The sequence below is a fragment of the Muscardinus avellanarius genome (assembly GCF_963383645.1).
Source record: "Muscardinus avellanarius genome assembly, chromosome: 14".
NCBI classification, from domain to species: Eukaryota; Metazoa; Chordata; class Mammalia; order Rodentia; family Gliridae; genus Muscardinus; species Muscardinus avellanarius.
The window spans coordinates 64,275,632-64,289,355 of record NC_137800.1 but is presented as its reverse complement, the minus strand read 5'-3'; positions in this window follow the sequence as shown (position 1 = coordinate 64,289,355).

The following is a 13,724-nucleotide window of genomic DNA, read 5'->3' as shown; positions in this document are numbered from 1 at the left end:
GCCCAAAAGAATCCCCTCCCCCCAAATTATGTAGCTATCAACATGATCAGTATGGACCAAATGGCTGTGCTCCTCTCCGTTCACATGTTAGTCCAACCTCAGAGGGATGACCTCTGGAAATGGTGTCCTCATGAGGCTAGGCACTCATCTGACCATCCCAGCTAGATAAGGATGGATATGAAGGATCATATGGATGTGAAGTATAACTTCACACTTCATAAGTATGGGTTGTGGATAGTGACGTCTTCCCAAAGAACACAGAATGACAAGAGAGGCAAAAAACTTGACCGTGCGAAAACTTAAATACTATCTAGCCAGGAGATCAAGGTTAACAATAACAGTAGTAGCCGGGCGTGGTGGCGCACGCTTGTAATCCCCGCGCTTGGGAGGCAGAAACAGGAGGATCGCGCAGGTTCGAAGCCAGCCCCACGCGCTGGCTTAGGAGACCCTGTTTCCAAATAAAAAAAAATGTAAAAATAGGTCTGGGAGTGTAGCCCGGAGGTACAAGGGCTTCCAGGAACCCCAGTACCACCAAAAAATAAATAAATAAATAAAAATAACAGTAGTGAGTCGCTTAATAGTCAGCCCTGGCTGCAGTACAAAATACCATAGCCTGGGTGGCTTAAATAATAGCAGTTTATTTCTCATAATCCTCCATGAGAAAAGCCCAAGATCAAGGCACCAGCAAGTAGGGTTCATATGAAGGAAGGGGAACACAGCCATTTGGTTTATACTGGTCATGTTGATAACAGAGGCTATGCATGATAAAAATGTAAGACAAATCTCAGTTGAAGAACCATACATAAAATAGCTTACCAGCACTCCTCAAAATGCCAACGTCATCAGAAAATAAAGTCTGAGAAATATTCACGGTGAGAAGGACTTTAAAATCTCAGCCGGGCCAGGGGTAGTGGCACACCTTATAATCTCAGTACTTGGGAGGCTAAGACAGGAGGATCCAGGTTCATGGCCAGCCTCAGCTACTTAGTGAGGCTCTTCACAACTTAGTGAGACCCTGTTTCAAATTAAAGAATAAAAAAATCAGGCTAGGGGTGTAGATTGGAGGAAGAATGCCCCTGGGTTCAATTCCCAGCACCACACACGTGCGCGCGCGCGCACACACACACACACACACACACACACACACACACAGACAACTAAATGTACTGGGAGCCCAGAACAGAGAAAGGACATGATATAAAAATATGCAAAACAGTGAAGTTGAACTCTTACCTCACAACATCTACAAAAATCAACAAAAAATGGATTAAATAGATGAACATGTGCCTGAAGCTATAAAACTACTTAAAAATGTATCTTAAACTGTAAATCTACTAAATGAAAATAAAGAAAAAGCTTCTGAACATCGACCTTAGCAATGGCATTTTGGATATAACCCCAAAACACAGGAAACAAGCAAAAATAAGAAAAATAGAATTGCGACAAATTAACAAACTTCTGAAAATAGAAACATAGTGTCAAAACAGCCTACAGAACAGGAGAAAATGTTTCTAAATCAAACATCTGATAAGGTGTTCATATCCAAAATACATAAGGAACTCAAAAACAAGAAAAAAAAACTAATTAAAAAAGTGAAAAGACAGCTGGGCGTGGTGACGCATGCTTATAATCCCCGCGCTTGGGAGGCAGAGACAGGAGGATCGCGCAGGTTTGAAGCCAGCTGCACTGGCTTAAGAGACCCTTTTTCCAAATAAAAATATAAAAAATAGGTCTGGGAGTGTATCCCAGAGGTAGAGGGCTTCCAGAACAGTACCACAAAATTAATTAATTAATTAATTAATTAATTAATTAAATTTAAAAAATAGAAAAGTATAAAATAGGTCTGGGAGTGTAGCCCAGAGGTATAAGGGCTTCCAGGAACCCCAGTAGCACCAAAAAAAAAAAAAGGGAAAAGACTAAATAGACATTTTTTTTTACTTTTTTTTGCAGTACTGGGAATTGAACCCAGGAGCATTCTACCTCCAAGCTACACCCACAGTCCTATTTTTTTAAATTTTTATTGGTGATTGTAGTCATACCTCTTAATGAGATACAAGATGATGGAGGAATACATACACACATCTCCCAATTAGCCCTTAGCCAATTCCAGCTCTATTCCCTCCCCCTCCCTCCTTCTCATGTTTGGCTTAATGACTGATATTGATATGTTTGTTAAAGTACATCATGTGTATTAGAGAATTTCCCTCTTCCCTCCTCCCATTCCCTCAGGTAGGTCACCTTATTTGATCATCTATGGTTTCTCCTTCTTCATCTAGAGTTTCTCCTATGGCCCATTTTCTCCCTAGCTTCCACATATTGAGGAGGGCAGAGCATCTGATTTCTTATTTTTTGTGACTGACTAATCTCACTTAGCATGATGTTCTCCATTTGCACCCATTTCCCTGTTCTTCTTTATGGCTGAGTAGAATTTCACTGTGTACAGAGCCCTATTCTTTATTTTGAAACAGGGTCTCACTAAGTTGCAGAGAGCCTCACTAAGTAGCTGAGGCTTACCGTGAACCTGAGATCCTCCTGTCTCAGCCTCTCAAGTCCTGGGATTACAAGAGTGCACCACCACACCTGGCTTTAAGCAGACATCTCTCAGAGACATACAAATGGCCAACAGTTACATGAAAAATGCTCAACACCACAAATCATTAGGGAAATGCAACCAACTCCACAGTGAGGAACCCACACCTCACTCAATAGAATCTGGTTTGCAGTCTAGGACAAGGTAAAAGTTCACCAAATTCACTGAGCATTCGGGAGGCTGAGACAGGAGGATCACAGTTCGCAGACAGCCTCAGCTACTTAGTGAGACCCTTTGCAATTCAGCGAGACCCTGTTTCAAAATAAAGAATTAAAAAAGGGCTGTGGGTGTAGCTCAGAGGTAGAATGGCACTGAGTTCCATCCCTGGTACCAGAAACACGCAAAAGAAAGTTCACCAAATTCAGCCAGGCGTGGTATAACATGCTTGTAATCCCAGTACTTGGGAGGCCGAGACAGGAGGTTTGCAGGTTCGTGGCCAGCCCCAACTTGTTTGTGAGGCCCTCTACAACTTAGTGAGTCCCTGTTTTAAAACAAAAAATAAAAAATAGGGCTGGAGATGTAGCTCAGTGGTAGAATGCCCCTGGGTTCAACCCCCAGTTACACACAAAAAAAGTTCACCAAATTCATAGAGAAAACATCAGCAACAAATCTCTCAGTAACTGATAAAATGAACATATAAAAATTCAGTTTAAAAATAAACTGTGTAAACCAGGTATGGTCATGCCTGTAATCCCAGTACTTGGGAGGCTGAAACGGGAAGATTGCAGGTTCAAGACCACCCTCATCAAATTAGACCCTGTTTCAAAATTTAAAAATTTATAAAAGGGCTGGGAGATATAGCTCAGAGGTAGAATGCCCCTGGGCAGAGAAAATTTTCCAAAAATAGTTTGAAAGTATGCAACATATTGCTTTTATTTTTTTTTTAGTTTTTTATTGGTGCATTGCAATCATACATCACATTGGAATACAAGACTTGAGAGGATATACAAGCACACATCATCCAATTAGCCCTCATCCAATCCCCATCCCATTCCCTCCCCCTCCCTCGATCCCATGCTTGTTTGGTGATTAACTTTGATACATTTGTTTATGTACCTCCTGCGTTTTATGGCACTGGGGGTGGAACCCAGATGCTTTCTACCTCTGGGCTATACTCCCAGACCTATTTTTTGGAAACAGGGTCTCACTAAGTTACTGAGAGCCTCACTAAGTAGCTGAGGCTGGCTTCGAACCTGGGTGATCCTCCTGTCTCAGCCTCCCAAGTGCGGGGATTACAAGTGTGCGCCACCACGCCCGGCTCACCTCCTGCGTTTTAAAGAGGTTCCATCCTCCTCCATCCCATACCCTCTGATTGGTCACCTTAATTGCTTCGCTATAGGGCCCTTTCTATAACTTGACCTCCTCCTGTTACCCCTTTCCTCCTAGTTTTTGCTAAATAGGGGAAGCATCTGGTTTTTATTTTCTGTGGTATTTCTCTGTGCATGCCACATTGCAAGTTCTGATCCCACTCTTTACGGCCCTAGTAGTGGACTCTGATCCCGACCTCACTGGCTCTAGCACTGGCCTTGCCTCATGGGAGGCCCCGATTCTGGCCTCGCTGGACCCCTCACTGGCCTAACCCCTTGGCAGGCTCTGAACCCGGCCTCGGAGGCCTCAGTAGCAGCCTTGCCTCAGGGCAGGCTCCTATCCCCGCCTCACTAGCCCCGGCACCGGCCTAACCCATTGGCAGGCTCTAATCCCGGCTTCAGAGGTCCCAGCACCGGCCTTGCCTCACGGCAGGCTCCGATCCCAGCCTCCCTGGCCCCGGCACAGGCCTTACCCCTCAGCAGGCTCCAATCCAGGCCTCGGAAGCCCCAGCACCAGCCCTGACTCACGGCAGGCTCCAATCCCAGCCTCAGAAAGCCTCAGTAGTGTCCTTGCCTCACGGCAGGCTCCGATGCCGGCCACTGGCCCCGGGACCAGCCTAACCCCTCGGCAGGCTCCTATCCTGGCCTCAGAGGCCTCAGTAGTGGCCTTGCCTCACAGCAGGCTCTGATGCCGGCCACTGGCCCCGGCACCGGCCTAACCCCTTGGCAGGCTCCAATCCCGGCCTCTGAGACCCCAGGACTTGGAGGTTCCAGCACGGGCCTTGACTCACGGAGGCTCCAATCCCAGCCTTGCTGGCCCCGGCACCGGCCTAACCCCTTGGCAGGCTCCTATCCCGGACTCGGAGGCCCCAGCACCAGCCATGTCTCATGGCAGGCTCTAATCCCGGCTTTGCTGTCCTTGTCACCAGCCTCACCCCTCGGCAGGCTCCGATCCGAACACCCTCTTCACCCAGTAGGTTGTCCTACATTCCCGAGGGTGCGTGGTGGTAGCATTCTGCCTCTGGGGTTATTTCTTCAAAAGTTCCAGGTGTAATGCATCAGATCTCTGCCTCCCCTGAGTACTGGCCGCTGCCCTTGCCACTGCCTCCACCATTTCAAATCTTTCCCAAGCTCTTTTTCCACTCTGCATGTTGCCCACTGTTTCTAAGCATGGCGCAATGGTAACATTCAATGTTTGGGGTAATTTCTCCAGAAGATAAGGTTGGTAGGATCAGATTTCTACCTCTCCCGAATACAAGTGTCCACCGCCATTGCGGTGACCACTTCCAAAACTGCCTTCCTCCTAGGTCTCCGCTAAACTTTCTCCTTACAGGTGATGTCCAGTATTCTTAAAGATGTAGAGAAGAAGCAGTCCTTCTTTGCGAGGAATTTTTTCCAAAAGTTCCAGTTCAGTTGGATATGTTTTGTCTGCATCTCCAGTATCCTGGCCACTGCCATGGGCATTTTGACCCCTCTGTGACATTTTTCTTTTCTTTTTTCTTTTTCTTTTTCTTTTCTTTATTTTTTTTTAAATAAGAGAAGACAGTATGTGTGGTTTGAGGAGGTTGTGGGATCAGGCACTTGGTAGCACTGTGTGGCCCAGGCCATGGCCCCGGTTTTCTGAGAGTTTTCCAAGGGTCCCGGTGTGCCCTGCACAACCCCCGCCTGGGGCCCAGGGCCTTGCGACCCAGGCCCTGGTTCTGCTGGGGGTCCGGCATGCCCCATGCGACCCCGACTCAGGCCCAGGGCCTTGCAACCCCAACATATTGCTTTTAACTATATTGACATTCAACTGTAAATAAATACCAAAAAGCCAACCAAAATATTCTGGTCTTGAACAATAACACTCTGTTCTACAATCCCAAAGCCAACCATAAAGAAATTAAGGGAAAAACAAACAATAAAATTTTGTTATTGGTGCAGTATATTCATACATCTTAATGGAGTACAAGATGGTAGAAGCATACATGCCCAAATCACTCAATTAAGAGTGATTAACCCTTACTTAATTCCCACCCCATTTCTCCCCCCCTTCCTCTTTCTCATGTTTGGCTTAAATTGACTTTGATATGTTTGTGAATGTACATCATGTACATTAGAGAATTTTCTTCTTTTTTTTTTTTTTTTGGTGGTACTGGGATTTCTGGAAGCCCTTCTACCTCCAGGCTACACTCCCAGACCTATTTTATATTATTTTTTTTAATTTGGAAACAGGGTTTCTTAAGCCAGCGTGGCTGGCTTCGAACCTGCGAGATCCTCCTGTCTCCACCTCCCAAGCACAGGGATTACAAGCATGCGCCACCACACCCAGATCGAGAATTTTCTTCTTCACCTTCCCATTCCCTCAGTTATTAATGACCCTTATTTGCTCATCTATAGTATGTCCTTCTTCATCTAGAGTTTCTCCTATGGCCCATTTTCTCCCTAGCTTCCGCATATTAGGGAGAATATCCAATTTCTTACTTTTTATGACTGACTAATCTCACTTAGCATAATGTCCTCCAGTTGCATCCATTTCCCTGTAAATGACATAATTGTGTCTTTCTTTATGGCTGAATAAAATTCCATTGTGTGCATATCTCACAGCTTTATAATCCATTCATCTGTTGATGGACATCTTGGCTGGTTCCATAGTTTGGCTATGGTGAATTGTGCAGCTATGAACATAGATACACATGCATTAGTTTGGTAGTTTGGTTTCCATTCTTTTGGGTAGATACCCAGAAGTGGCATTGCTGGATCATATGGTAAATCCAATCCCATTCTTCTGAAGACCCTCTATACTGTTTTCCAAAGTGGTTGCACTAATTTGCAATCCCACAATGTATTAGAGTTCCCACTTCTCCACGTCCTCGCCAGCATTTGTTGTTGTGTTCTGAATGATTGCCATTCTAGTTGGTGTTAGGTGAAATTTCAGAGTAGTTTTGATTTGTATCTCTCTGATTGCTAATGATGTTGAGCTTTTATTGGCCATTTGAATTTTTTCTTTTGTGAAGTGTCTATTTACTTCATTTGCCCATTTTTTTTAATTGGGTTATTCGTTTTCTAGTGTTGAGTTTCTTGAGTTCTCTGTATATTCTAGACATTAGTCCTCTAATGGAGGAGTAATTGGCAAAAATCTTCTCCCATTCCGTTGGATCTTGGTTGAGGTTCTTGATAGTTTTCTTTCCCATATAGAAGCTCTTCAGTCTAATGAAATCCCATGTATTGATCCGCCTTTTAGTTTTTTGTGCCTTTGGTGTCTTATTGAGAAAGTTTTTGCCTGTGCCTATGTATTGCAATGTCGGACCTATGCCCTCTTCAAGGAGCCTCAAATGTCTCTGGTCTAATTTCCAGTTCTTTGATCTATCTTGAATTGATTCTTGTGGAGGGTGAGAAAGTGAGGTTTATTTCTATTTTTCGGCCTATGGTTAACCATGGCTTACAATTCCAATTATCTGTAGCTGCTTACTTTTTTTTCAAGTCCTGAGTTCTTTTCCTGTGAGTCTCTAGAGTTGGGTACAGTGAGGCAAGATAGCATCGCCATGGTGCCCATGACAAAAAGGTGGACATGTTTTTTTCCTGCTCTCTGATCAGTCTTTTAGCTTTTTTTCCTGCTGCCTTTTACTTATCATGTTCTTTTTAAAGTTATGGTGTTTTCTTGCTTTTGTAAGAATGCTGTTTTTAAGGCAATGGAGATCATGGGTCAGCAGGACTGATATGTGCTGCTTCCCTCAGCCACCATCTTCCCAGAAATCTAACAATGAAAACTTCTGAGGTGACAAAAGGTATTTTAATATGCGGTGATTGGGTGGTGGCTCTGCACTAGACAAGAAGTCTTGACAAGTCTAGGATGATAAAATAGAGAAGTTTTGAGCTGGGTGTGGTGGTGCATGCTTGTAATCCCAGCATTTGAGAGGCAGAGACTAGAGGATCGTGGTTTGCGGACAGCCTCAGCTACTTAGCGAGGCACTTTGCAACTCAGTAAGACCTTATTTCAAAAAAAAAAAAAAAAAAAACTAAAAAATAGGGCTGGGGGTGTAGCTCAGAGGTAAAAAAAAAAATGCTTCTAGGTTCCACCCCCAGTACTAAAAAAAAAAAAAAAAAGAGAAAAGAAAAGTTTTCCTAAGTATTGTAGATCATGACTGTTGTAATCTTAGTACTTGAGATACTGAATCAAGAGGATCACAGGTTGGAAGCCAGCCTCAGCAACTTAGGCTCTCAGAAAATTAAAGAGATCCTGTTTCCAAATAAAATATAAAATAGTACTGGGAGTGTATCTTGGAGGTAGAATAACCCCAGGTTCAATCTCAGGGCCACAAAAAATAAAAAATAAAAATTGAGTTTTGCTTTTTTGCCTCTCTTGCCATTTCCTTGACCAAAGACACCTACCCCATTCCTGCTGTGACTCAGGCTTCTGGTCTCTGTATCCACTGGAGTTGAACTGGGGCAGAACAGAAATCACTGAGAGTGGGGAACTGAGGAGACAGTGGGGGACTCATTAGCCTAGGATATTCATTTCCCCACCCTGTGCCTCCAAATCTCCTCGGGTGATAAAGTAAAAAAAATCTAAAAATATTCTCCTCAACATCCAGGAGGTAAAAGGCATTCTAAAATGAGAGGGAAGAGCAAACAGGCAAATTGTTTGAGCAAAGGATAACAGGAGCCAAAATTCTGGAGATATTTACATACAGGGAATGGCAGAAGGCTACAGAGAATGTAAGTCACTGGATTGACATTGGAAGAATAAATAGAAACTCATAATTTTATAATATATTCATACAAACTGAATAGATATGGAAATAGACCAGCATGTATACATGGATATGAATGTGTGTACATAGGTACTTGTGTGTGTTTCCTACTTCTATCTTCTGAGAAAGCCCGAAAGCAATAGGGAGCATTAGGAGCCATGAGCACTACCAGGGCCCGTATATTGGGGTTTTGGGGTGTGTGTGGTACTGGGGATGGAACCCAGGGGCCTTCTACCTCTGGGCTAAACTCCTAGGCCTATTCTATATTTTATTTGGAAACAGGGTCTCACTAAGTTGCTGAGACCCTCACTAAGTAGCTGAGGCTGGATTTTTTTTTTTTTTTTTTGTGGTACTGACTTCGAACCAGCGAGATCCTCCTGTCTCTGCCTCCCAAGCGCGGGGATTACAGCCATCCACCACCCCAACTGACTGGCTCTGAGGCTGGCTGTCTCAGCCTCCCAAGTACTGGCATTACAAGCATGCGCCATTACACCCAGCTCATATATTGGTTTTAAAACTTAAAGGAAGCAGAGTTTTGGGGAAATGACTGATGATTCCACAGCTGGGTCAAGACAAGATAAACCTAGAATATCTTTCTGTGCCAAAAAGTAATCGTGTGTGTGTGTGTGTGTGTGTGTGTGTGTGTGTGTGTGTGTGTGGCACTGGGGATGGAACCCAGGCCTTCTCCCAAACCTATTTTATAGTTTTATTTGGAAATAGGGCCTCATTAAGTTTCTGAGAGGCTCACTAAATTGCTGAGGCTGGCTTTGAACTTAGAATCCTCCTGTCTCAGCCTCCCAAGTACTGGGATTATAAGCATGCACCACCACCATGCCCGGCTCACAAAGTAATCTTTTTTTTTTTTTTTTTTTTTTTGTCAGTACCAGGTATAAAATCCAGGGGCATTCTACTTCCAAGCTACACCTCCAGCCCTATTTTTTATTCTTTATTTTGAAACAAGGTCTCACTGAGTTGCAAAGGGCCTCATTAAGTAGTTGAGGCTGTCCACGAACCACATTCCTCCTGTCTCAGCCTCCTAAATGCTGGGATTACAAGCCTGCGCCACCATGCCCCGCAAGAATTCTAAAAAAATGATCAGAATACACCAAAAGAACACAGAAACTAGCTCCAAGGGGTTCTCAATGGTTAGAACTATGTGAGCATTAAAATAATAATAACAGGACAGGGAACATGTCAAGTAACACTACATACATATATGAAATTATCAATACTAATCTCGTAAAGGGAAGGGGAGGGAGTAGGGAAGGGTCTGTGTAGAAAGCTCACCAAGTGCAGGGTGCACAGATGCTCCTATCACACTGAGCTCCATTATGTTGTATGATTACAATGCACCAATAAATTGTGTGTGTGTGTGTGTGTGTGTGTGTGTGTGTGTGTTACTAGGGATGAAACAGGGTCTAACTAAGTTTTGAGAGTCTCACTAAGTAGTTGAGGCTGGCTTCAAACCTGCGCAATCCTCCTGTCTCGGCTTCCCGAGTACTGGAATTACAAGCATGTGTCACCACGCCCAGGTCCACCAATAAAATTTTAAAACAATAAAAATGAATTAAAGTATATTAAATACAATAGTAATAATGAGTTTAAGCCAATTAATTAACTAGTAAAAGTTACCAGGTATGAAAAAGGAAAGCTATTCCTTATATTAGAATGACAAATAAATTTAGGAGAAATTACAAAAATAGAAAATCACCACCGGTCAACCATTATCAATGTGGTTGACTGAGACAGGAGTGGTGACAGATGCCAGAGCTGTTGAGTGGAGGATGAATGAGGACTGTGATCCCATGGTAACCTCCGATGCTTCCCCACAAAAGACTCATCAGTTACAAAAAGGAAAGAGTGAATATAAGGAAGAAACCTGGCAGACACCAAGCCAAGATAACATCACAAATATTAGAACAGGTTAATGTGGTGACCTCATTCATCTTAGGAGATGGATGGAAAACAGAGCTTCATTTCAGAGGTAATCCCATCACAGGTGCATGGTCCCAGTGCGGTCATGAGCCAACATGAGATGGGCTCCAGGGAAGTCCTCCCAGAATGAAATCCCTGGAGTCTGTAAAACCACCCAGGACCTGAAAGACACAGAGACACTAAGAATTTTTTTAATATATTTTGTTAAGCCAGTTTGACTGCATTTCTGGAATAAGCCATATAAACTTGCTTTTCTGTGAAATTTATTTTAGGGTGTGTGTGCATGTGCTTTTAAAAAATTAGGGAGTTTTAAAGTTCCTGATACCAGTTTCTAAGATGGTTTATAATATGCATTTTCACCTTTTTGAAGATATTACTTGATAAGTTTTTTTCATTTATTATAATCAGGCTTATCAATATTTATCAGTTCATGCTATTTATTTATTTATTGCTGTCCCAGGGTTGGAATCCAGGGGCATTGTACCTCCAAGCTGCACCCCCAGACCTATTTTTTTATAGTTTGTTTGTATTTATTTATTTATTTATTTATTTATTTATTTATTTATTTTGGTACTGGGGTTCCTGGAAACCCTTCTACTCCAGGCTACACTCCCAGACCTATTTTTATATTTTTATTTAGAAACAGGGTCTCTTAAGCCAGTGCGGCTGGCTTCGAACCTGCCGATCCTCCTTTCTCCGCCTCCCCAGCGCGGGGATTACAAGCGTGCACCACCACGCCCGGTTCACGTTCTATCTCTTTTCATATATCCACCAATATTCAGTTATGGAAGCTCTTCCCTGATGACCTAATCTAATCCTAATCACCTCCTAAAGGCCCAGTGTCTAACACCACAGTCAGATGAAACAACCACTCTGTGGATACTTCACAATCAGGATTCAGTGTCAGTATGTGAACCCTTCAGGGACACATTCAAACCATTACAAACTATAGCAACGCCCTTAACCCACCTAAAGTTGTGTTTTTAATAATTTATTTTGAAATAACTTCAAACCTGAAGAAAAAAAATCCAGAGCAATACAAAAATACCCAAGTACCCTTTCACTTCGATATGCCCCAATGACCCACATTTACTGTGTTTGTTCCATTGCTGTCTATTTACCCCTACTAAAGCTGTGTCTTTTTTGAATCTTTTAGAACAAGCTACAAATATGATGCCTTATCATCCCTAAATACTCTAGCATGTGTCACCCCCAAACAAGGACATCCTCCTCTACAATCAGCACACAGCTCTTCAATCAGAAATCAACAATAGGAGCCGGGCGTGGTGGTGCAGGCTTGTAATCCCAGCATTTGGGAGGCTGAGACCGGAGGATGGTGGTTCGCAGACAGCCTCAGCTACTTAGTGAGGCTCTTTGCAACTCAGTGAGACCCAGTTTCAAAATAAAGAATAAAAAATAGGGCAGGGGGTATAGCTCGGAGGTTGAATGCCCCTGGGTTCCATCCCCAGACCCGCAAAAAAAAGAAAAAAAAAAAAAAAAGAAATCAACAAGAGTAAAAATACCAGTGCCTAATTATTTAAAAAAAAAAAAAAAACATTCAGGTTCTCCTGTTTCCACACTCTCTCTATCATTTCTGGTTTAGGATTTTATCTGGAAATAGAGCGTGCATTTAGATAGTCTCTTAAACCTGTTTCAACATGAGTAGAGACTGTAGAAATGATCACTTTAGGATAAGCCCATGGACTCCCCATTCTAACTTTGTGCATTATTCTGTGTGTACATTCCATATTTAAGACAAATATTAATCACACTTATATAATTCAGACATAGCACTTGCTTCCAAAATCCAATTTTCCACATTAAAACCAAGTTTCTTCAGACAGCCATTGATTTCAAGCCAAAAGCTTTCAACTAATTATGGAAAGAGTCTCATGACCAAAGAATGAATTAAAAAATCACCCTCCCAAGCAGCAGTTGCAAAGGTAGACACAAGCCTCCCAGCACGGCTTGTTATTGGAAGCCCTACTGACATGTTGTCATAAAAATTTCACTCTAAGTTATATAATTTTTTACATATGGTATAATTATTTCCATAGAAAGAGCTATACACATTTATGTTCATACTATGACTTAAAGGTTTTAGTTCAAGGTTAGAAAAAATGGTTTCTGCAGGGCATGGTAGCACACACTTGTAATCTCTGTATCTGGGAGGCTGAGAGAGGAGGGTCGAAGGTGGTTTTAGTTGAAGGTTAGAAAAATGGTTTCTGCAGGGCATGGTAGCACACACTTGTAATCTCTGTATTTGGGAGGCTGAGAGAGGAGGATCGAAGGTTTGAGGACAGCCTCAGCAAATAATGAGACTCTCATCAACCTAGCAAGATCTTGTTTCCAAATAAAATTTTTTAAAAATCTGGCTGGGGATGTACCTTGAAGGTAGAATGCCTCTGGGTTCAATCTCCAATACCACAGAAAGAAGAAAAAAATGGTTTCTTGCATTTATGAGAAAAATGTATTGCTAGACCAATCCATTTTAATATAGCAGTGGGTTTTTCTGACCTAGGTGACAGAGATAGAATTTCCTAGTGGCCCTGGCAACTGCTCTTGTTAAATAATTTCAAGGGGATATTTTTTGAGATGGCAGAGTTCTGAAAAATTCATTTCTGATAGATTGAAGGATAGAGTAGGGAATCAACTGATTTACTTCTTGGCCAAACTGGGGCTATAGCAACCTGAGCTGAAAAGAAAAGTTGCCACCATCCAGGCTTAAAATTAGGTATGGTGTCTTTCTGGCAGCTACAAAGAGTTGTATATATGTATGTCTTAATTATGCAGACCTACTTTAGGAGCTCCTTTAGCTTTCGGACCCAAACAGCACCAGTAAATTTCTTTTCTTTCTTGAACTGTGATTCCTTGCCTTTAAACGATACTGCTTATTTTTTAAAAAATTAAAAAGCTCTTTGCAAGAAGTTATCACAAGCTCACAAGCACTTGCATGAACTATATTCTTTGAGCTGTGCATTACATTCCCACTTCCAAACCCACCCACAGTATTCTAGAAAAGCTGTGGTTCGCAAAATGTTTAAGGTTGAGAATAGCCTTGAGATTAATTACGTCCTAGTCGTGTCCCCTTCGTTGTTTCAGATGAGGAAACTGCAACCCAGACAAGCATAGAGTCCAGTCAAGGTCATCCAGCCCCTG